The sequence below is a fragment of the Bicyclus anynana genome, chromosome 2 (genome assembly GCF_947172395.1).
Source record: "Bicyclus anynana chromosome 2, ilBicAnyn1.1, whole genome shotgun sequence".
Taxonomy (NCBI): domain Eukaryota; kingdom Metazoa; phylum Arthropoda; class Insecta; order Lepidoptera; family Nymphalidae; genus Bicyclus; species Bicyclus anynana.
The window spans coordinates 18998087-19025074 of NC_069084.1; the positions used below are offsets into that span (position 1 = coordinate 18998087).

The 26988-nt window shown below is 37.1% G+C and overlaps 1 protein-coding gene across 4 annotated transcripts in view; it reads right to left on the reverse strand.

Annotated features, from left to right (window-relative positions):
• The window catches only part of LOC112058407 (protein 4.1 homolog), an 82389-nt gene extending 56121 nt beyond the window's left edge, over nt 1–26268 (reverse strand). For 2 of the 4 annotated variants that reach the window (XM_052888602.1, XM_052888595.1), the window contains exon 1: nt 25930–26266. The gene's annotated coding sequence lies outside the window, so the exon portion shown is untranslated. Of the gene's footprint in view, nt 1–6843; nt 6879–25929 lie in introns of all 4 variants that reach the window. The other 2 variants (XM_052888606.1, XM_052888610.1) reach the window with 2 other exon arrangements.
• Nucleotides 26269–26988: the final 720 nt, after the last annotated feature.

Below are 26988 nucleotides of genomic sequence, written 5' to 3' on the forward strand. Positions count from 1 at the left end.
GGGTATCGTTATCGGTATTCTTGTGCATTACATAAGGGATTAAAGTGCTAACATAATCTACGGAACCCTACACTGCGCGTGGCCCGACACGCACTTGACCGGTTTTTATTATTTGGTCACCTAGTGTGGTGGTAATACCTAGATGGCATCACCAAAATAAATATATGAAGTTCCTTCAATCATTGATCCGTATCAGCCTTATTTAAATCTACTAATAAAAAAACAACACGCATTTTATTTATCACTTCCTATTCTACTACAATTTACAAAGTATTTTATTTGTCTATTTAAAAAAAAGTGTATGACAGTTTTCCACATTTACTTATGATACTTTTGGATGAAGCTCTTTGGTTTAGTGAGAAATGTGATAACTACAAATACTGTATCATTTACCTTTAGTAACTATGAGTGAAATCGAGGAAATCAGTATGCTACTTAATTACATAAATGTAGCTTCGAGAGATCGTTTCTCAATAATTACTAGCAGAACCTCGCGGTTTCACCCGCATAAATCCCGTGGAACTACTACGTGGAATATTAGGGTAGATTGGATAGAACCGACTAATCTACTCATCTTTTTAAAAACACAAACATCAACAAAAATCACCTTTATCGTATTATTTTGTAAGCTGTTCAAGAATCAGCTGGTGTGTATGTAAATCTGTCGACCCTACCAAAAATACACGTTTCAAAGTCACATATATCCTTCACTAAATGGGGCGAGAGGGGTTAGGTACTAGGTACAGCGAGTCACGCGCAATAACTTTATTGATCAAACTTGAATGGAGTGTCTCGCAGGGAGGCTCACTAGGGCACGTGGTCGAGGGACAGTGGAGCACCGAATACGAAGGGCATGAAAACACGCACACAACCTTGTTGTTGGCTTTTTTTACTTTCTCTCCATCTTAGAAGCGGCCACATAAAGAAGTTTTCACTTGATGAAATATAGCAACTAATCTTGCAGCGGGATCTTAGACCAGTTGAACCATGAGCTGACGAACTTGTAGCTTTTTTTTATATAAGACAAATTGAAATGCCTGTCTGTGATTTGGAATATAACTGTTCTCTCAAATGCTTGTATAGTCCACAACTTTAGGCTTTTTACACAACAATATCACTCCTCAAAAAGGTTCTTTTAGGCGACACTTTTCGTTTCGATTCACATACATTTTATTTTTAATAATAAGTTTTACGGCTCTGGGTTCTAGCCCTTTTGAGCCCGGATTCACATACAATTAATTAATTATCTTGGACTAATTATAGAAGGACCTGCCTCGCAAGACGTTACCTATCTGTCAATCAATCAACGATCTAACGCGTGTATACTTATATCGTATCGATGTTTCATTGTTGTAATCGTTTTCGTCGACTGAAAAAACTCCCTAATCATTCCGGTTTGTGTAGTAAGTAGTTCAATGGCATGAAAAATGGTCAACAACTTCTAATTCACTAAAAGATGAAGTGACGTTCGATTTCAGTTTCACCTGATGGTAAGCGATGATGCAATCTAAGATTTTTTTTTTTTATTGTTTACAAGTTTCCCTTGACTACAATCTCACCTGATGGTAAGTGATGATGTAGTCTTAGATGGAAGCGGGCTAACTTGTAAGGAGGAGGATGAAAATCCACACCCCTTTCGGTTACGGCATCGTACCGGAACGCTAAATCGCTCGGCGGTACGTCTTTGCCGGTAGGGTGGTAACTAGCCACGGCCGAAGCCTTCCACCAGCCAGACCTGGTCCAATTAAGAAAACCTCAATCAGCCCAGTCGGGAATCCAACCCAGGACCTCCTTCTTGTAAATCCACCGCGCATACCACTGCGCCACGGAGGTCATCAAAAACATAATTATAATAAATAATAAATTTGTAATAAAAACAATATCTAAAAGAAAAATAGATACTATTCTTCTAACGAACGAACAAACAGCAAAACATCGATCCATTAATTTAATATTCTGTGTACAGATTATATTATTCTTATTAAATATTTTATTATTTATTTTTGTTAAATATTATCGATGACTGAGTTTACCTCGTACCCTTCAAAAAACGACAGACAATTTTGTTGCTGCATTTGGGTGCGATCCATTTCCATTTCTAATTCCTCTATGTTAAATATATAGAGTTTGCACAAAAACAATACAAACGACATAAAAAGAACCCAAGCAGACATGAGTCACAAACCATTATGAAAAATAAAGATATTGAGTTTTATGGGTATTAAATGTGTATTTATAAAATTAAATTATAACTTTAATTATTTTATAAATGTCGTATTTTCATATCAAAAGAAGAAAGAAGTTGTAATTAAAACGATGATTTCTTTTATTTTAATGTGAATTTAACCTTTCATTTATTGCAGAATTACCATATACTATGATAATTTTTTTGATTTTGTATTAATAAGTGAAAGAAGATTTGACATTTGACAGTTCACACTTCACAGCACAGAACACTACTTTATTTGCTGTCTATGACTAATACTCCTACTTATATATCAGTATTCGTTAATGATTCGTTAACTAAATCCAGTCTGTCGTGCGTATTTTCTTCCCTTGTAATTTTTATTATTTCGTTTTGTTCTCGTTTCGTTGTTATTGTTAATTATAGTGTATTTGTTGTTTGTTTACTGTTTTTACCCGACTGCAAGAAGGGTTATGTTTTCTTGTATGTATGTATGTAATATTCTTTATTACCTCATATCTTCCAAACCGTTGAACGGATTTACGTAATTCAGATAACGTTAGATTTGTTTTAATAACCCAAGTGTTCTTAGATAGGTGAAATTAGAAAAAAAAACCAACAAGACGACTGTGAGACGCTATAGAATCGGGGTGAAGTTTTTTTTTTGTGAATATTGCAACATGCGAATCAAATTCAAGGGATTTTTGTGAGAATTTCAAAATAGTATATCATGGCCATGTTAAAAAAACTACAATTAGGAAAACGTTATTTATTAATTCTAATATTAATTAAGTCTATACATAATACGCGAGGCGGACGACTATAAGGTGCGAGGTTTATGAAGTGTAGTTATAAAACACCTAAAATAGACTAAAAGAAATATATTGATTATAAAAATCGGACAAGTGCGAGTCGGATTCGGCCACCGAGGGTTGCGTAGATTTTTTGAATATTTACTTAATTTCGGTTGGACTTAGATATACATTATCGTACTTTGTAACAAACGTAACCAATAAATCCGAAATTCACCATCTATCGTAACTAAAAAGTGTGAAATAAATTAATTAATTAAACAAATATAAAAACCCGGCATAAATGATATAAAAATTGATCAAACTAAAGTCGGGACCTAATAAAAAATGTAGACGAAAATCATTCTATTCAATATAATAGGTCCCGACTGTTTTCTAATTGTTTTCTACACTTCTGGACTGAGCTTTTTTTTCTTTTCAGTTTTTTTATCATTTATGCAGTCGGGTTTTTTATCAGTTTAATTAATTAATTTTATTTAGTTTAGTACGAAAATTAGTGAACCGGAGCCTGGTACTAGCCGGAGCAGTTATTCCGCGTTGCTATTGTTTCCGTCACCAAAAAAGAAACGTACGAATCAATCACCCTTATCGTCCTCCGAGAAAACCGTTTTGATTAATGTATTTAAATATGTCGAGGAAACCTTATGCTTGCTTCTACATAATAAAGAAACAAAACTATAAGAGTTCTTTATTGCCTACGGAACCCTTAATATAAGTGAAGCATTATCTGTTTGATAAATAACAGAATATATTATATAGGAATATAGAATTAAAAAAATATTTGTTTATCACAGGAAGTTTTATTTCATGATAATATTCGTAAATAATGATAAAATGTTGAGCACCCCTGAGTCAGCTGTTTTTGTTTGTTTACATAGTTTAAAATACCTACTCAATTTGACTTTAGTTGTTTATACGATACCAAAACACAAACAAGCTTCTTTTTCAATTTCTGCCTCTGTATTTCTGTTTCTCCAGGTTAATCTTTGGAACGGCTGGATTGATTTTAACGAAACTTTCCGACTTTCACTGAAAAAAAAGTGGGTACGTTTTTAGGTTTTGAAGTCGGTTGTATTTTTTTTTATTAAAATTTTTATTATTTTTCCATTTTTAGTATAAAATTTCATTCACAAAAAAGTTATAATTTTACTGAGACTTGAGTTGAGAGAAAGTAAGATTTATTGGAGAAAATCGTGGCATGAAATATCATGTTGTTTTAAAAGCGAAAACATTAAAGCTTTATTTTATTTCTACGGCTGTCTTTACTATCTTTGACCACATAGATATGTATTTATATTTTCTATAGGTACTATATATCAAAACAATGTAACGAGTAAACATAAAAGTTCCAATACATCAGCAAGGAGAACAATCTCTAATCTTTTTTTCTGAAACTGTTATGTCCACCATTACGAGGCGAGACTGTCTTTATCCCCTCGTAAACAAATATGCACAATGTCGTGTTTTCTGCAAATATAACGATGCACAGAATATAGCCCTTAAACAATATATAATAAGACTATTTTTCCTTCAACACATTTCCAGACATTGATACAGTCCGTGCAAGGGTGTGTCTACAAATATTCGGGAACTTTCCATACGTTTCTTTTAGTATTGGATTAATAGCATGTTGTTTGTCTGTGATGAAAGGTCCTAGTTTCAACGACAGCGCTGCATAAAGCGCCTTGACCTAAGTAGTTAACTGCACCTTTAAGTTCAAGTTAAGCCGTTGTTACTGTTTAATCTTCTTCAATGTTTACTGCGCCTGCATTCTATAAGTTACATCGCTGTGACATCGTTCGTTATCATGGGAACTTAGTTGTTAGAGACATTGTAATTTTGGTATCCTATAAACATAAAATTCAAATTCGAATAAGGCGTATTATAGACGAAAGGTTCGTCAAGAGCGTAAAATAGCGGAATCGCACCTCTGAATAGGCTTTCGTTTGGCTACAATCATTCCTCTTGTCTAGAAGATACCTATTCACTCTTATCTTAAAGTTGCACAAATCAAACACTGGCGCCGAGAGGGTATTTCACGTCTCAGCTGTTTTAATAACAAACGTCGTCGACACAAAACGTTCTGTGCGAGTCGATGGCTCACGGCGTCTCATTTTTCTGTGGTAGATGAGATTGAGATGAAGGAACTGGATTGTGTAGTTCATGAGCACACTCTACAACGTATATCATCATGTGGCGTACTTAAGTTACATTTGTTATAAAAGTGGGAGATCGGTGGATTCGACTTCTAGCTTGGGTCAATAGGAATTAATAATAATTATTCGATTTAGCATTCAGGTACAGAAAACCCTATAAACCAGTCAAGAGTAAAAGAGTCAATGACCCGTATGATTCGGGCTTAGAAAGGGCACATATCCCTTTCTAAATTATTGGTCTATTATACAATGTTGAACTCTTTACTGGTCACTTCAGATTTTAAATGATAATGACCGGGACAAACGGCCTAACGTGCTCTCCGAGGCACGGGGTATCACACCACTCCGGGCTGAAAATCTTTACGAAAAAAACCTTCATTGCAACAGAGTGGAAGATCTGAGCTCTATATCCACTTTCCTACTCGTTTATAAGGAAGGTGCAAACAACTTTACTGATATTTCCACAGGACGGCTGTGGCTGAAGCCACGACACACAGCAGGTTTTAAATACACATACCTACATACATATAAATTATTGAAGTCTAAACATAGTACGCGTAACAGTGGTTAAGGGTTACCTCATAAAATGAAACTCGAGAGGCAATAAGACCATTTCGCTGTGAAGCAATTCGTTCGTTGTCACGTTAATTTCCGTGTGTTCACTTACAAACCGCAGAACAAAACTTTACACAGCTAGCAGCTTTACTCTCTATGACTCTCCATTGAGCATGCGTATTTATGAATCGAAAATGTCATGAGTCTTCACCATAGTACTGAGATAGATAAACACCTGAAACTAGTCCCGCAAGCAAATTGTTTTACATGGCTTTGCATGATGAATCTCACAATAAAGGTTGAGAGGGTTCTATAACTACTTAGACATATTTTGACGCAAAATAAAGCTATTTCAGTATTAAATATTAATGAAGTGACGTTTTATGTTAGTCACACATTTTTAATTTTTAATATTGCTTTTTAAACAGACACTATTCAGTCTTTTTACGACAAATCCTTAACACATTTAGTACGCTGAACGACGAAAAAAGATCATTTGACCTGCTTTATACAAGACACGATAAACTGTTGCAATGAACTCAGATGCTCGATTTATGTCATCCGGGCGTAATACTTTAATACGTACTGACCCGATTTTGTGTGAAGTCACCCCGACGGTCCTTTTTCTGAAAAAGGGTTCGAATCACAACTGGCAAGAGGTGGGTGAGCAAAGCCGACAATACAATGGCGAAACGTAGAGGACTCATTTTGAGGGACAATTTTAGGGGATTTGTCAAACGGACGGAGGATTTTTGCGAAATCAGGATTCTTTTTGTTAAAGCTGCGTTGTCTTTTTGGATGTAATATCACTGGATGTATGAGTTAGTTGTGTTTATTAAATGAAATTGCATTTTATTTTCAGTGCGTTTCTTTTCAGATACAAATGAAAGAAAAGAGAACATTGTTCATACAATCTCTATGTTATCTAAACTGTTTATTTTCATTTAAAAATTAGTAGAGGCTCAACATTTTTCATCAATGACTCATTTTTCTATTATTTAACTAAATAGCGATTGAACCTAGGTCTCTCGGTTTTGAAATTACCTACTAAAGCTGTTGGCGAGCTCCAGAGATTGACGTTCAAGGAACCTTAAAAATAATTTAAAAAATTAACACAATAAGTAAAATATTTTACCTATCTTAGAATCAGAAGACCAGTTACTCAATTACCTGCAACAGAATAAAAAAAAATTAACTTTTCAATAAAATGTTGTATTTTAATTGATAACGAAGTTCCTATAGCTACCTAATTACTCCATCGTGAGACCAGCTCCGAGGTACTTAATATTAAAGTCACCGAAGAGAAGCGGAAACTAAAGGGTTGAATACAAGTAGGCCTAAGATATACATCACGATATTTAAAGCGACGAGAGAAAGAGATCGACCAATAGCACAGCACCAGCGGCTGGCTGCTGGAGGCTCGAGACCGTTTTGTTTGCAAGTCCACGAGTGGACGAAAATAAAGCTCTCTCTTTCGTTGCTTTGGGACAAAAAAAGAGACAAATGGTCGACAATATGTCTTTTTCTCTTCACCAGATATATTGTTGACGCATGCTGTCCTACAACAGCTTGGAAAAGCTTGTAAAAAAACCACAATGAACAACGTTATCACACGTTACATAACCAGTGAGGGAAGCCGGCGGGCGAGCAGCAAGTGTAACGAACCCATCACTTAAAATCGATAAGAGGTGATAAGTTGTCTCGCGGCAGCGGACGAGATAACTGCCGGTGCCACCGACTGTTACGTGTTGTTACGATACAAGTTCATATGTTTGAGATCAATCATTTGTCTTTGATTTGGCAGTGGCATAAGGCTAGCTACATATATGGAATTATATTGCCACTGCCTTCAGTTTTTAGCGTAATCTGTTCTGTGGTCTAAACCAAGGTAAGTATGAAGTAGTTCTAAATTAATATTTTTCTAAAAAAGACATATAATTTCTTAAAATTCACATAACTGAAACGTTGGAGGTGCATGCCCCGGACCGAATTCGAACCTACGCCCTCTGAATCCAAGTCTGGGCTATCACGGCTCTTGTTTATTACTGTCGTTGTGAAGACATGTATCGTTGCGGCTCCACAGTCGACACTCGTGGGCAATAAAGCCGCGTAACGACGTTAAGATGTCGTAAAGACGTCGTTCGGATGCTGGCTGGAAAATTAGCCATTATTATGCGACGCTGCGTCTTCGCGGTGAATCAGCTCATTATTTGTGACCCTTGTGACATATTATGCAGTAATAAAAATATAATAAAAGGATTATAAGTAAGTAACCATAGAAATGTTAATAATAAAGCAATAGAAATCCTGCATATGAACTTAACGCCGCAGCTGGTGCCTACGCCTCCAAAATTCGACAAAAACGTATCTTCTCTCGGTAAACTACTTTATAATAATTTTCGACTACATTCAATGACATCTGGGTGGTTCTATTGTACAATGTACTAGTGTGTTACGCTGCGTACTTGCGTATAGCTTGGCAAGTTCGTTCGTAACACTCCCGATGATCCGCGCGGGCCGGGAGGCGTGTGCGATGAAAGAAAACCCCACGACTGATGGACCTCACTTCCCTATCGTGGGAGTGGCATCATTGTTGCCAAGCTACAGTGTTTCCGCGCGACATCGAAGAGCCACCTATCTGACGGCTACACACACTCGTAGTTTGTAGTAGAAGACGCCATCTCTATTGTATTGTTACTAAGATTTCTATGGTATGCATTTCAACTGTGCGCCGGGTTCTAAGCTCTGTGGCAACAAGCGCTTGTTCATCGTACTGTCTGCTGCTTGCTGTGTAACATGTTACACTACGCACCGTAACACCGGTCAGTCGTTCAGTGGGCACAGGTACATCGGCGCTGTTAATCGGCTGAACGCTCGGCGGTATTTTTAACTGGTCCGGTCCGAGGCGCGGTACCATTAAACTGCCAGATGTGCTCGCGGCGCATTCCTGCGGCGCGCTGGACGGTGGCGGCGCTACTGTGGGATTGATCGCTTAGGGCGCATGTACATGATTGTTATGAAGCGACACTGACAGCTGCGCCGAGACACACAAACACACGAAGACACACACACACACACACACAAAAACACACACATAACATACAGTTGTTATGTTGGCTATGGAAGAGTGAGGCTTTCTGTTACAGACACTTTCGTGCCCGAAAGAAGGTCTAACAATTATTTTTGTAAAACCTTGTATGTTTTAACCAATAAAGATTTACTACATGCACATGCTGCACTCGTCGATGGGAATATGATACACAAAGCTCCTCTAGAAGGGTTCTACCAGGAGGCCGACGACGAGGAGACGAGAAAATATCGACCGATAGCACAGCAATTTATATATCTTGCGTTATAGATCAAAAGAGAGCTCCAACTCCGCCGCTATTAATGGACGATGTTTTTTTCTTTTCATGAGATGGGTCGTTGGCGTTGGCATATGCTAGGGCTACAGGTGCAAGAACACGAGCAGTGAAGATGAATGTTTAAGGGGCACCGATTACACTTTTCGTAACGCATTCGCCAGCTTACTCTCCAAGTCAAGCGTGCGTAACGAATTTTTCTTAAACACAATAATATTAGGTATACTATACGTAGGCACAATATAGACACGAGATTTTATGCTTCTAAGTCTATCGTGCAATGAAAAGGCGCCCTAAGGGACGTGACGTCAGCGATCTGACGTAACTGTACGTTTCGGGGAGTGCAAAAATAAAGTCCATTAGTTTGTTTGTACAAATGTAATTAATAGTTCGTTGAAAGTGGTCTCACCGGTCTAGTAGTTTCGGCTGTGGATTACGACGTCTCGGGTTCGAATTCCGGATTTACAAAAACTTAATTAAATTTTTATCTAAATTTTTTTTTGAGAAAATTGGACGGAAGTAGGTATCTAGAATTAGTACAAATAATTTAAAATCAAAACACACTACTTTTTTTACTCGGGTCTCGGACTCTGTTCCCCCTGACCCGTGACCTGACAAGCCGAGCGCTGAATCGAAGTTGCATAACGACGTCCGTAGAATAAGTCCGCGTCATTCTACGTGATCAAGTGGTGTCCCGGATGGCGTGAAAGCCTAACACAGACACTTTTGACACCCTCTGCTGACCAAGTTTCGTGATTCATTTATCTGATAATGGAGTTTTGACACTCTTTTCAGTCAGTTTTCTACGTCATAGCACAGAACATAGAATAGATACATCCTACTTATATCATAAGCGCGAAAGTTTGTATGGATGTTTGTTACTCTTTAACGCTTCAACTACTGAACCGATTTGGCTTAAATTAATTAATACCATATTAACACATAGGATAATTATCATCCTGGAAAACTCCATGATTCCCGCGGGATTTGTGAAAACTGAATTCCATGCGGACAAAATCTCGGGCGTCCGTTAGTAATAATATATTTAGTAACCGCTTATGACATTGAGTCATAACTGACAAACATGACCTAATACATGAAAATAAATTATTATTAATCTCGAGATGATAACATAGTTCATGGGTTCGATTCTCGGGCGTGTGATCTCATTGGCTATAAATAGGGATGCACTAACGAAAACAAATGATTAACACATAACACTCAAACGTATAAAAACGGAAATGTCGCTGCAAATACACGTAATATTACATTATTAGCCATTTATCATAATTTTACGATTTGATAAACATATTCGTTTGTACTATAATTAATTTGTGCCAAGTAAACTAACTGCCTCCTAGTTATAATGTACACCTTTCCTAAATGCACTCTTTTAATTAATTGTAATTTTCATCCAAATCGGATTAGTAGTTATAAAGAAAACCTCACATACATACCTACCTACGGGTCGAATATTAAACCTCATTAGGGTTCCGTAGTCCACAAGGAACCTTATAGTTTCGCATGTCTGTCAGTCCGTCCGCGGTTTAGCGCAGAGACTATTACTACTGGAAATTTATAATTTAGTGCGAGTATGTTTATTGTACATTTAAAATGTGAACAAACTTACCGATTGTTCGACACTTACGATGCGGATAAGTGGACACCTACCACTATTCGCCACGTATGAACTCACAATCCGATTATCACATGAAATAAGTAAATTATTTCTATATCCAATTATTAAAATGGCTTCTAACTGATTTGGGATCATGATACGCAATACTCGAAACAACATTATACTAGTAATACTAGCACAAAATCGCGGTTTTACCCGCATAGTTCATATTGTACACTGTAGGAATACGGGGATAACATATATCATATAATATTTTTTTCATTCTAAACAAGTTAGGCCTTGACTACAATCTCACCTGATGGTAAGTGATGATGCAATCTAAGATGGAAGCGGGCACTTGTTAGGAGGAGGATGAAAATTTACATCCCTTTCGATTTCTACACGACATCGTACCGGAACGCTAAATCGCTTGGCGGTACGTCTCTGTCGGTAGGGTGGTATCTAGCCACGGCCGAAAGCCTCCCACCAGCCAGACCTGGACCAATTAAGAAAACCTCAATCGGCCCAGCCGGGGTTCGAACTCAGGTAAATACCCCTGTGCCACGGAGGCCGTCAAAAATATTACTGATAATGTAGCTTTCTGTTAGGAAAAGTGTTTCTTGCATTCCCTTTTAAGATTAAGATTTAAATGAGCAGTTTCAAAGGAAAAAGTTCTTTCTTTCAACCAAAGGTGTCACATTTCCAACGTCCATTCAAAATCATACCTATACCCGTATAAATTAAGAAGTCACGCTAGAAGTACCCAATCCCCAGTACAACACAGAGAGCTCACATGTACCACAATCGGGCGACTAACACGGTGACATCATCGGCACTATAAGCGGGCGGAACCGGTCGGGCCTGTGCCCAAAAAATTCGCATGCAATTAGGGCTCCGAGATATACGAGTGTGAGCGTACGTTTAAAAGCAACACATACTTCCAGCTCGAATTACGTCATCGGATTTTAAACCTAACCGACTCTGTCACATGTTTTTGTATTTAGGTTGGTGAGTGCATAGAGTTCAAACTTCCTTCCTTCCTTTCCTAGTCCTTTGGACTAGTGGACGTTGGAATTTAGTAGTACTTACACAAGGTAGTGTTTAGTGCCCCAATCGTATTTGTTCTTAAATATGTAATTTAAAGAAACAAATTACTTTTGCGTTATAGGACATCCTTTAAACACAAAAAACTAAACGAAATATTAGCTATGAGCTTTTAGGAGCTTCCATGCAACAAGTCCCAGAAATATTTTTCATACGCCGTAGTATGGTCGTGCTTGACCGCGATATGTAATGGCAAGTGTGGATCTGGTTTATTTTTTTTCTAAAGTTATCCAAATTGCAAGCATTAGGAAGAATGGATTTCAGCATCATGGCATTCCATATTCGTGCTCATGAGAAAACAAAACACGATACGCATAATTTTACGATAAACTATGTCAAGAGCTAGCTAGGTAGGTAGGTATGAAAAATTTGCGGCCCAGGCAATGGCATGCACTCCATAGATGTAAAAATACACTGCCTACATACACTGAGGACTCTTTACGAAACTGTATCGGAAAAGTAATCTTCTACTTTGTAGGATTTGCACATAAATCATAGTGCTCAACATTATACACGGCACAGGGCTCTAGATCTACCAGTGGCGAAGGATGGAATATTGACGAAAACCGTGCCAAACAAAACAAACCACGGTCATGCCGCTTGATACAAACTACGGTTTCTCATACATCCATACATATATATTCATTACAAGAATTTATATGTATGTATCGATTCTTAAAAGGTAACCCGGCGGGAAATGACCTGTATGGACTCTTCGCCGCTGGTACCTACATAAGCGAGTGACCCAAAACCGCGCACTCATCGCGGTCTAAGCCCACTGGCAAGGCGACTACTCACGCTGCAGGAACTCTCGCACCGGTCACCGGTACCGGTTACCGGGCACCGGGTACCGGTTAAGGTCGCGTCCCGCTCGCCCGCGAGATAGCTAATCGTCCGGGTCGTTCAACTGGCTCGCTCTAATCGATTCCGTATAATCGCTCGCGATTGCCGATCGCCGATGGAAGCCGATGCTTGACAGTTTCACATTGTTTATTATTATTACTATTTATTAGCGAGTCACTGTCTATAAAAAAATACTTTTACATTATATAGGCGAGGCTTGGCTGCAATTATCCTTGGCAGTAAGCGAGGATGCAGCTTATGACTTGAAAATATTCATGTTGTAGGTGGTAGGGAAAACGGAAGCTGGACGGGCATTCCATATCTTCGCAGTGCGGATCAGGTACGAAGAACCGAAACGCTTCGTACGAGTCCAAAGGATATCAACTACGTGTGGATGCAGGGAGTGCTAGGCGACAATTTACAATATTATTGTGTTTGCGATGCTATTTTGTCGTAATGCATGTCATGTGTATGTGTGGGTCAATTACTTCAGAAGTAAATAACAATTTCCTTTAAACTTCTTACTTGAAAATTTTGCATTCTCGTTCAGTTCTGAGAATTACAATAACTTGGTGTTATGGCCAGGATTAGTTATGGGTAGGAACATGAAAGTTTGCATACACATTGTAATTTTATAAGCAAGTTTTTAAAGCAAAGTAACTGTACAACAGTTAAACAACAATTAAGTCTACAAGATTTGTGGCTCAGTGCTGAGTTTCTAGCGTGCCCTTCTCAGTAGAATCAGCGCTGTCATACGTCCGTCACCCCGTGACATAGATGGTGAGCTTCATGCCAACATGTCATCAAGTGCCACTCATTGCAACGACAATGTAAAAGTAAACCGCGCAAGGGCGTAAGTAAGCTTTCTTTGAGTAATACATTCGAATAGAATCTATATACTAATTATAAAGCTGAAGAGTTTGTTCGCTTGAATGCGCTAATCTCAGGAACTACTGGCCCGATTTGAAAAATTATTTCAGTTTTAGATAGCCCATTTATCGAGGAAGGCTATAGTCTATATTTTATCTCCGTATTCCTGCGAGAACGGAAACCACGCGGCGTCAGCTAATATAGAATACCCCTGTACTCCTAGTTCATTAGTAGTGATGTACCTAGATAATATAAACCCGAAATAAAAAAACATCATTCGTGGACTCTCGCCAATACCCACGTAGTAATCATGCCCCATATCAAATTGCTAGAGCTCCCTGCAACCAATTTCATGTCCTAGGTGCAATACTGAAATTAGCGGGGCTTTACCAACAGTCGACTTTACGGCGTAGAGCAGCATTCGACCCACAGCAGTACGTGACAGTGACAGAGTTGTACTTCAACAGTTGTTATCAGCCACTCGCAGCACACCGTACCGCTGTTATCAAGTCGCCGGCTGATATCGTTTCCGCGCGGATAATCGCATTCCAGCGGAACGCGCTCAGGCGTGCGACGTGCGACTTGTACTATCGTCTCATTAGTCAAACATTTGCAGCTAAGCCTATTATAAAACTGAACAAACTTATTTTTTTTTAATAGTAATGTAATTAAAGAACCAAGCAGATGTGGACCATCTGCTTGGCTTTACAGCTATTCTGTAATTATGGTTTTACATTTCGGCAGTGTGAGCTTTGCAGTAAATCGCCTGTTCGCCATCGTCTATACGCAAATCGCGAATAAGCGATTGCCAAATAGTTAAGTAAGTTCACAGGTGAGGGCATGAAAGGAACACGTCAAAAACAGGAATCATAGAACTTGTTCAAAACTTGTATCAGCACCATTGTCTACAGCGGCGTACCTAAGGTTTTCAACTACGGTAAGTATAGATTATACAAAATGGAAAATACCTTTTCCAATACAAGTTCGTACTGAGTCCTCAAGGTAGTCAGTGCATGTTTGCATCTATAAATTGCACGCTATTAGTGGTCTACCCATCGCACATGAGCATCATCAGGCCAAAGTTAAATGAAACCTAGGGTCGAGCAGCGAGTGACACAATTTAGGCCGCCCACGCTGCCGCTCGTTAGGCGCCGCGTGGGCCGCGCTGTCTGAGCCGATCGACGCTAGCTAACTAGGTACACTACAGGAGGTCTATTCTGTAACGAAATTTTGTATAACTCGCAAGTGTGAATTTCGAATTCACCTCTACCTTATTCTATCTATCGTACCGTGTTAGACGGAGAGTGGTAGAATACGTTACAGAATAACCCTACAGCTCCCACTGTCTTTACGTACCTACATGATGACAATTTAAGTCATTAGGTAGGTACGTAATACCATCAATGAGTCGGGAGGTCATGTACTCGTAATAACGACCTCCCGACTAAATTTCGACCACAGCAACCAATTTTACTGTTAGTTTATTTGTGCAATAAGCTCGCAATCTCCGGCTTAAGATGGAACGCTGGAACGAAGATGGACCTCGGAAGCCATTTCCAAACCATATGCGTCATCTTTTAGACCTGCGACATAGGGATCAAAAATCTTAACGACCGATGTACAACGCCATGGTAAAATTATTTTAGTTTTAGCAGTTAACTATTTAGTCTGATAACAGATTTCTCTTAATTTTAGGAATATTTTCTTCATCATCACCATCAACATCATCAGATAGACGTCCTCTATAGCACCATAGGCATTTTGTAGATACTTCCAAACATCATGATTCTGAGCCACCTGCATACAACGACAACTATAAAAGACTAATCACTTACGCACTGCTTGAATTTATATAACGATCACAAGAGCAAATCATATCATATCAAAACTTAAAGGAATGTCGCGTACTAATTACAAATGCATGGAATAACTGGACCCAACTAACTGTACACCGTCGGGACCCCACGTAGAGTTCCCGGTCAGCAATTACCTGCTAATATAAACTCGTGTCAGGCTAGATGCGTGGCGGCTGAGGGACGTATTCCGCGGCCAGATATGGACATACGACTCGAGTGAATCGACCGGCCCCAAGAAAGCTAGCGGGAATGCGACGCTCCGAAAGTACGCGGCCAGTAACAGTTACAATGTTTTGCTGACATTTACGAGTGTATCCCTTCGTTGCGTTGCGTGCCATTTGTCTGCATCCGGTCCTAGCATAGATAGCGATGCACCTGTTATTCAGTCAAGTTCTCGTCAGACTGTCACTTTTATATCAATGACTATGGAAATTTTGGGGTTTTTCTTTCCAAAATACGACAAATATACCTACTCTGGATAATAGAAGTTCATTGATGAGTAATACAAAAAAATGCACCTCCACGTACCTCGTAGAGCACTTGTCTTCTCTCCTGGTCAATATCATTAGCATCTGATGTAGATCGAGACAGAGCCCTTAATCCAGATGTACGACGTACATCTATCTAAAAATCCGACTAACATATTTGTCGTTTTGAAGTGATAACTTCATAACGAATGGTAAGCCGTTTTGTAAAGTAACGAGTTACGGTGCCACTCTGCCTGGCTTCCCTTTCTCTCACTCATACGGCAGCAGGTTTAAGTTATCAATTTCTGCCGAGCGTCCCGAGACGCACATTTTTTATGTCAATAAGGCCTTCGCTTGACTACAATTATGGCTGATGGAAAGCAATGATGAGATTTAGAGTAGGAATAGACTTGCGTAGAAAATGCCTAATCCCTCTTGCTTTGAATGTGTTTAGATTGTAGATGGTAGGAGAATTCAGTTGCCACAAGGGCACCCCAACACTAGCAGTTCGAATAAGAAACCTTGAAGCAAAACGTTCGGTGCATTTTTTTATCTTAAAACAATGTTGCAAAGTCATCAACAACTAACACAAAGCTGGCTTGTAACTTAGATCTTCGAGCAGCGTAAAACAACCACAACAAACTCAGCCCGATAATATCTCACTTACACGAGATAGAGCACGGAACTCTCCAACAGACAACAGCAAATTTAAATAAAAACTGCAATTCGCAACAGGTTAGCAAAAGTTGCCGAAGAAGAAGACAAAGCCATTTTAGGGGGGGCAAGAAAAATAAAAATCGGTTTCGGCGTTCAAATATTATTATCGGAAACAGGTTTGGGGTCGTTGCGACCGGCACTCGGGCAAACTGGCTCCTTTCTGCTCAATTTATTTACAATTTAGGACTTGTCGGTAATGTTTATTGTGACTTTCTATTTATGGTGTTGCTATAAAGTTGATTTTTTTTGCACAATCTATATTGTATACACACTATACATGTTCATAAGGGCAGACTTATGAACATGTATAGTGACCTAAACGGATTTCGGACCCCACTAGCGACCTCACTCTATATTAGAGTGAGGTCGCTAGTGGGGTCCGAAATGACCAGATCATTTAGTTTAGGACAACATTTCAAGTTTATAAATATAAGAAAGTCCTCTATTTGTTAACATTTTCACGACAAACTTGCTAAAGGACATGGGCCTTAGCAGCGTTGCGAAGAAATATTACATTAATGTCTAAGCTATGACAAATGAGACAGGAAATGATGGTCTGTGCGCTTGTCAACGTCGGTAAACGGCATTAATATTAATAAACGTCGTTAAGAAGACAAAAATGCAATAATTTCAAAACACAGGAAACCTTTATCTCTCTAAAGCTCTCCATGACTTTCTAAGTGGCCAAACGTGCTCATAATTTGGTTAAATACATACCTTATTCTCGAAGTGGTTCTATAAAATTTCATCATTCCGCAAATACCTATCTCAAAGAAGGATAAAAATCAATTCTTTAGCTTCTTGGTGTTCTTTCATTACGTACAATAGTTTCTGTAAAAATGCATTTTTTTAACTAATTCACGTGTTTGATTATCTTGAAAAACTGTCATCTACTCGTTTAGCTACAGTTTTTAATTCAATTTGAATTCAAATTTATTTACTTCAAGTAGGGTTCTTAACAAGCTAGTTAGAAAAGTCGAGTTAGTTTGTCGTAGAGTCGTAAATCTACGCAAGACATATTTACGAGAGTAAGAAGAAATGCCCGGGCAGCACAACTTTAAGCCAAACCATTAAGAAGAATTACAATCATTCAGTCATCTGTTCGAAAAGGAAAAATCCACTTGAACGTAATAACATTTAGCAGTTATGCTGGCCGCGATGCCGTCACCACTCGAGGCGTCCTCGGGCCCGCAACTAATGAGATGAGGTCAGCGCCACGACATGTCACATTCCGATAGCCTGTCCTTAGATAGGTACGCTATTTCAAAAATAAAACAATGCAACGAAAACCGTTATAAAACGAGAGCCTGCGGTAGTCACACCTACCTGATTTACTAGCAGGAAGTTTGGAAAGCAGATTTCAAGAGCCCTAACCTCAAAATATTTTCTATGGAATCTCATGAGAAGAAGCATAGGCAGACAAATATTCAGCCATCGTTAAATGTTTTGAGAAACAATGGTTTATTTATACCCTATTACATCCCCTATTTTTGCGACAAAAAATAGTTTACGTACAAAATTTAATTTATCTCAATATGTAAACCAATATAAACGTTGATTCAGAGATTGAAGCGGCAAAGAGTTGATAAATCTGCGTAGTATTTTGTTAAGATTGGACTCGTTTGTGTACTAATTAAATTTAACGACAACATGAGTAACTGTAACAGCACATTTGAAGCGTAAATCTAAAGGAAAAGGTAGACATTCGTTATATTTTCAGTTGAAGTAATTAGCAAAGTCTGCAACTGTCTAGTATGTAGAATCCGGAGTGTTTCACCGGGAGCTCCCGGAATCTGCTTTACATTTGAGATCAGTTGGCGAGCTACCAAATGCATCACAGATTATTCTTTTGAATCGGTATTATGACGCTAACTGGGAGTTAAATATGATTTACTTCATTACTGATGAATCGCTGTTGCGTTATTGCAGTGGTTAGATACAGCTCTTTTTTGATTCTTTACAAGTTAGCCCTCGACTACAATCTCACCTGATGGTAAGTGATGATGCAATCTAATATGGAAGCGGTAACTTGTTAGGATGACGACTTTACTTACCACCATTCAATCATGTCATAACTTGAACCGTCAAGTTGTGTGCTTGTAAACTAAGCCTAATTGAAATAAATGAATTTTGAATTTTGAACCAAGTATAAAAACTGAGTGATGTCTTATTTGTTTTCTAACCACAGGTACAATAACACAACTATCATTTACGAATACTATGTATTTATTACATGAAGGACGTCTCACAAACACTTCAATACATATTATAAGTCCTGAGGGGATTATAAATGTTTGTTATCTACTAATTAGGTATTCAGCTAGGTAGTTGAATAGCACAATACAATTGTTGGTCACGCTACAACCTTCAGAGCGAATTTAACAAGTCCAAAATACACAGTCATGGAAATTAAAAAACTTGAAAGAAGACGAGAAGATGTAAAAAAATCTAAAAATTTTAATCTTTAAATTAATTTAAAAATAATACCAAAATCCAGGCGTCCGACGTGAAATTTCGATCGGTTTTTTACCAAGAGGATGTTTGAAGCTATTCACAAGAATCTGCCTTTTGAAACGGCAGTAGAGTCACTACAAAAGATTAATGCTTATAAACTACCTGAAATTGGAGTAGTAAAAATGTTGATCCTAGCTGAAAATCGAAGCCAAAACTTTTTAGTTACAAAACAACACAATACGCATCTGCGTCATAGAGGACGCGGCCATTTATTCAGAGCCATTACTCCAGATTCCAAAAAAAACTCCGATTAGCCAACGTTTAGCCGCCATGTAAACAGAGTGGCATACAGCGGGCAAACATCGCCCCGTAGCGCGTATAGTATGCGCATTATCATCTGAGTCGTCCGGTCATAAAAGTCAAAAAAGATAGGAATGTGCAGCGCGCCTACCTGCGCACCCTAATTATCGATAAACGGCTACCTGCGCACGTGCTAATGATGAGTCAATAATGATTTGGACGATTCTGATTGGTCGGTTTCTAATGTAATTGCATTGCGTATTTTTTTTGCTATAAATGTGTTTACTGCAATTAAATAAATACATTCATGTGTTACTCGTTGCGCACTATGGATACTAATATATAATAAATTTGGCAGAAGACGAAGATTCTGATGATGAAGACTCAGATGAAGATTAATTTTATTTAGTTAATAATTATATAATATGAAATATGTATTATATTAAATCAAATATTGTTAATTTTTTTAATTTTGTGAACAAGATACGATAATAAACTTTACTTATCGATAATATGTCTTTCATTGTTACACCCTTCACTATAGTCCACAACTTTAGGCTTTTTACACAACAATATCAGTACTCAAAAAGGTTCTTTTAGGCGACACTTTTCGTTTCGATTCACATACATTTTATTTTTAATAATAAGCTTTACGGCTCTGGGTTCTAGCCCTTTTGAGCCCAGATTCACATACAATTAATTAATTATCTTGGACTAATTATAGAAGGACCTGCCTCGCAAGACGTTACCTCTCTGTCAATCAATCAACGATCTAACGCGTGTATACTTATATCGTATCGATGTTTCATTGTTGTAATCGTTTTCGTCGACTGAAAAAACTCCCAAATCATTCCGGTTTGTGTAGTAAGTAGTTCAATGGCATGAAAAATGGTCAACAACTTCTAATTCACTAAAAGATGACGTGACGTTCGATTTCAGTTTCACCTGATGGTAAGCGATGATGCAATCTAAGATTTTTTTTTTATTGTTTACAAGTTAGCCCTTGACTACAATCTCACCTGATGGTAAGTGATGATGTAGTCTTAGATGGAAGCGGGCTAACTTGTAAGGAGGAGGATGAAAATCCACACCCCTTTCGGTTACGGCATCGTACCGGAACGCTAAATCGCTCGGCGGTACGTCTTTGCCGGTAGGGTGGTAACTAGCCACGGCCGAAGCCTTCCACCAGCCAGACCTGGTCCAATTAAGAAAACCTCAATCAGCCCAGTCGGGAATCCAACCCAGGACCTCCTTCTTGTAAATCCACCGCGCATACCATTGCGCCACGGAGGTCATCAAAAACATAATTATAATAAATAATAAATTTGTAATAAAAACAATATCTAAAAGAAAAATAGATACTATTCTTCTAACGAACGAACAAACAGCAAAACATCGATCCATTAATTTAATATTCTGTGTACAGATTATATTATTCTTGTTAAATATTTTATTATTTATTTTTGTTAAATATTATCGATGACTGAGTTTACCTCGTACCCTTCAAAAAACGACAGACAATTTTGTTGCTGCATTTGGGTGCGATCCATTTCCATTTCTAATTCCTCTATGTTAAATATATAGAGTTTGCACAAAAACAATACAAACGACATAAAAAGAACCCAAGCAGACATGAGTCACAAACCATTATGAAAAATAAAGATATTGAGTTTTATGGGTATTAAATGTGCATTTATAAACTTAAATTATAACTTTAATTATTTTATAAATGTCGTATTTTCATATCAAAAGAAGAAAGAAGTTGTAATTAAAACGATGATTTCTTTTATTTTAATGTGAATTTAACATTTCATTTATTGCAGAATTACCATTTACTATGATAATTTTTTTGATTTTGTATTAATAAGTGAAAGAAGATTTGACATTTGACAGTTCACACTTCACAGCACAGAACACTACTTTATTTGCTGTCTATGACTAATACTCCTACTTATATATCAGTATTCGTTAATGATTCATTAACTAAATCCAGTCTGTCGTGCGTATTTTCTTCCCTTGTAATTTTTGTTATTTCGTTTTGTTCTCGTTTCGTTGTTATTGTTAATTATAGTTTATTTGTTGTTTGTTTACTGTTTTTACCCGACTGCAAGAAGGGTTATGTTTTTCGCGCGTATCTTGTATGTATGTATGTAATATTCTTTATTACCTCATATCTTCCAAACCGTTGAACGGATTTACGTAATTCAGATAACGTTAGATTTGTTTTAATAACCCAAGTGTTCTTAGATAGGTGAAATTAGAAAAGAAAAACCAACAAGACGACTGTGAGACGCTATAGAATCGGGGTGAAGTTTTTTTTTGTGAATATTGCAACATGCGAATCAAATTCAAGGGATTTTTGTGAGAATTTCAAAATAGTATATCATGGCCATGTTAAAAAAACTACAATTAGGAAAACGTTATTTATTAATTCTAATATTAATTAAGTCTATATATAATACGCGAGGCGGACGACTATAAGGTGCGAGGTTTATGAAGTGTAGTTATAAAGCACCTAAAATAGACTAAAAGAAATATATTGATTATAAAAATCGGACAAGTGCGAGTCGGATTCGGCCACCGAGGGTTGCGTAGATTTTTTGAATATTTACTTAATTTCGGTTGGACTTAGGTATACATTATCGTACTTTGTAACAAACGTAACCAATAAATCCGAAATTCACCATCTATCGTAACTAAAAAGTGTGAAATAAATTAATTAATTAAACAAATATAAAAACCCGGCATAAATGATATAAAAATTGATCAAACTAAAGTCGGGACCTAATAAAAAATGTAGACGAAAATCATTCTATTCAATATAATAGGTCCCGACTGTTTTCTAATTGTTTTCTACACTTCTGGACTGAGCTTTTTTTTCTTTTCAGTTTTTTTATCATTTATGCAGTCGGGTTTTTTTTTAGTTTAATTAATTAATTTTATTTAGTTTAGTACGAAAATTAGTGAACTGGAGCCTGGTACTAGCCGGAGCAGTTATTCCGCGTTGCTATTGTTTCCGTCACCAAAAAAGAAACGTACGAATCAATCACCCTTATCGTCCTCCGAGAAAACCGTTTTGATTAATGTGTTTAAATATGTCGAGGAAACCTTATGCTTGCTTCTACATAATAAAGAAACAAAACTATAAGAGTTCTTTATTGCCTACGGAACCCTTAATATAAGTGAAGCATTATCTGTTTGATAAATAACAGGATCTATTATATAGGAATATAGAATTAAAAAAAATATTTGTTTATCACAGGAAGTTTTATTTCATGATAATATTCGTAAATAATGATAAAATGTTGAACACCCCTGAGTCAGCTGTTTTTGTTTGTTTACATAGTTTAAAATACCTACTCAATTTGACTATAGACGGCTCCATAAGACCCATAAGTGCAAGCGAGATAGATATAGAGAAATGATTTATGGCCCTAAGACTCAGTTGTTAATGCTATTAGTATAATACCTGCCGACTAATGTAGTTTCAGACTGGCGTTTTTATCTGCCCGTATTCGCTCGTTTCTGACTGCGCGGTTATTTACACGCGCGGTACATTTCCCGCTTCATATAACCTGACGTGTGTACACGGGCTCGCACCGCGGCGTCTTCACTCGAACCGGTAATGGGACGAAAGCTCAATATCAACATGGATACTAGTCCGTGTGGTTCCGGAGACCCGCCGGCAAATGTATATAAAATGTACGTAGGCGCGAGACAAAATCCATGTGCCTAACTGGAAGCTAGACTAAAGACGACACGCTCACACGAGCTGTTTCCAAAAAAACGTCTTCGATGTACGAACGCATAAAACGCTAATCTGTAACTGCCCTTAGGACAAAGATGGATTATAATTTTATACATAATGTACACTACACTGTATCACCTCATATTAACCGGAAGTTGAGAAACGTCACGGAAATAGTTCTGGCTAATGCTTGATTACAATACAAGACTATGAGCCGACACTTAACTGACAAAACGGATATGTTTCCGAATTTACAGGATATGTTTTAGGAAGTGTGCTGAGGAGTTATACCCAGACTCATATATCCTTCACATTTTACCAATGCACTGCAAGACAATGGGTACATTCCTATATCATTGATGAAAGTCGTTTTGTATGCTGTCTTTAAAGTAATCATAAATTATACTACTACTACTACTACTACTAGAGGTACAGAATACCCTGATCCCTAGAACTTGGATATTAAAACAGTGAATAATAAATGTATTATACATATATTTAATTAGTTTTTGTAATCAACTCTCTTATACTACTGAGTATCTCTGTATTACAGTAATTATCTCAACTTTTATTGATTAATGAATGATTCAGTTGTTAAGATAACAACATTTGTGAATGGACACAATTCTTGCCTCAAGTGATTGGACCTTGGCACAATGTAGCCTCAACCTTTTATTATTATCCAACTAAAATGGCCCAGTGACATCATGGCTGCATTGAGTTGAGCTGATGCCTTCCTGGTGATGTCATCACGGTTTTGTGATCAAAATCATTGTGATCATTGGTTTGATTAACTAAATAATATCATTATGTGTACACAACTATAATAGTCATTGTATTCAGACCCCTCTAATTACCACAACTCTGTAATAATATAGCCAATTTAGTCTAGGAAAGAACAAGCATGTTTATACAAAAAGAAAGAAATAGTAATGAAAATATAGTAACTAAGTAAAATGAAAAGATGATATTAATGCATGGTACCAAAATAGTCTACACTCAGCATTGTGTTTATATCTTAATATATAAATATGAAAAATCATCACAAAATCTCAAAAACCACTTTATGTACAAAGATGAAATTTGGCAGGGAGGTGGTTTATAGTTAGTAAATGTCTAAGAATGGATTTTGCTGTAGGGCCAGATTAAGGAGGTCCAAAGGCAAGAAGAAGTCGTGGGGGCGTCCACTTAAACAAAATTAAAGAATATTCCTTTAGTACACACCAAATGTGCAGTTAGAACAGCCCCCTCTCAAGTTACGAAATGCTAAATTGTGCAGGTGTAAGCCCCTCTAAAATATTTTACAGGGCAACTACTAGTTGCCCTTACAGACACATAGAATTATACTGAGATACTTTTATACAATTACAGTCAACTCTGTCAATAACAACAGCCAGTATGTAATATGTATACTTAAGTAGTATAAGTTCACTACATATAATAACTGTGTTATCTTTAGGTACAATAAATATAATGACCATGCCATCACTACCACCTGTATGCACATGCAACTGGTTTATAATGTGCCTTGTTGTTAACAAACATAACATTATAAAACTGACCACAACTGTGGTTTACATTTAAGGTAATTAAAATTTTGTCTCCAAAGTTACTGTAATAGAAACATGAAAGGGCAATTAGTTGGACTTGTCATTCAAAAAACCAATGGACATCATTATCAGCCCAATTTAACAGCTTACAACTGGGCCATACCTCCCTCCTTATAGGAGAAGATGTCCAGCTTAGACTTACCACATTGCTCCAATGCGTGTTATTGCTAAGAACCACTATCAGATGTTAATGGTAATGGCAGAGGCTGACTGCTCAGTGTGCTCTCTGAGTCTGAGTTATGTTGCTAGAATAGTGACCCTCACTAGCAAGCGTAATGAGGCAACTCTCCTAAGACTTGTGATATCAAACTGGTTGCAAGGTAATGCCTGATACAGGCAACTTATGACAGTTTGGAAATTATCACAGAAAACCTATATTCTAGTGGGGATCCATTGGTTAATAATTACATTTCATGTTTAGCTGCAGCTTCAAATGATTATGAGTTTATAATAATTTAATTTAAAAATATGTACTTGTGTATTTTTATGGAGTATTCATACAACAGAGGTGGTTCTGTCCCAGCAACACATTGAATAACTTTCTACAACCTTACTCTTAGCTTGATTGACACAGTTGATTTAAAAGTTTTTATTAAAATACCATTACATTCTATAGAGCATTTTTTTTGAATTTTCTTGCTTGTTTTTTTGCACTTTTGTTAGTGACAAGATAGTGTTTATTTATATTTGAAATGGAAACTTCTGTAATGAATAATAAAAAATACAAGATATAAATAGAATAACTATAATTATAATTCGAGATAATAATTGCACACTTTCCTGTATGTAATATACCTACTAACGTTAATTTACCGCAAGTAAATTAATCTACTGATTTATATTTCAACAAACACTCAACACATATTTTTCATGTTACAATACCATTTCACAAACTGTAATTGCTATGTTTTTGCGAAGATAAGTACGTCATAATGGAGTATGGCTTACAAACACCGTAGACACGGCAAAGAGTGTGTTTATTGTAGTAACAGTACGTAGTACTCTATAAAAAGTAGGCCACAGCCGCCGCGCCCTGCAAGCCCTACGAATCGAAAGCAATATCCAAAATCGTATTAGGTACATAGCGGTTTTTCATATAAATTCCAATAAGAACAAATACATACTTCGTAAGAGTAAAACAATCGTCATTTATAATGTGGATTTAACTTGAATCCAAAGCAGTCATTCAGATAATTAAGGTTTTAAGTGTTCAAATATATTTGTTTTGGGTTTGGGATGCAGTTATGAGGTTTGAAGCGTAAAGTAACTGACCTGTTTAGTAACAAGATCCCATTAATCGGCAACCAGAAGAACCGGAGCTCCAAGAACTCACTGTGTGCCGTGTTTCAGCACGTAAACATGGGAAGTTCACGATTGTAAAGGTAGAACTGGATATCACTCAATTACCACGAATCCACCTTTAGAACTCACATGCACTTACACTTTAGGTCTAAATAACAAGTTCTTATGTGTAAACTCTGGGAGCGGCTATTCACCGTGATTAATATTTTCATTCATCGCAATCTCGCAATGTGAAATCATTCGAGACGAGTGGCAGTTACGTTGCCCAACCGATTCCGAGGAAACTACAATTTGCGGAGCGCGGGCTCGGGCGGGGGCAGGGAAGCTCGCGTCATCCGCCATGTTGAATCATTACGTCATGCCTAAAAAATGTTAAAAATTATTAATTAGCTCGTCTCTAAAACTTGAATTTACATTACACAAAAAAATATAATTAAAAATTATAATATTTTCCAATTCGATCCCTGAAATAAAAATCTAAATAATTTATTGTAAAATATTATTGGCAAAAATATACTGACCATAGTGAAGCAGAGCAAAGTCATCAAGTAGGTAAGCTAATAGATAAGACTATGGTCTTGATTATAAATTGATAAAGTTTAACAATGCCTTTGACATTGTTATCATTTTATTTTTATTTACTTGAATACTTTTATTAGAAAACTGCAAAAATAATATTTCACAAACTATAATTGCTGTTTTTTTTTTTGCACTTTTATGCATATTATATTTTTGTCGAAAAGTTATGTAATAAAGGAGAGTGAGAGCTTCTGAGATCAATGTATGTTAATTTTAGTTATCATTCTCCTAGACGTAACTCACTCACTCACCACACTTAACGTAAATGTAATTTGTAGTTTAATTTTTAAATTTAACCGGACAACAGACAACAATGCTGTATATACCTTTAAAAGATGGCTTCGTCTAGCACTAGTACTTTTTAAGTTTATCTGTGTATAGATTATTAATTTTTTTTGTTGTCATTGTTGGTATATCAATAAATAAATAATAAATAGACGGAAAAAATAT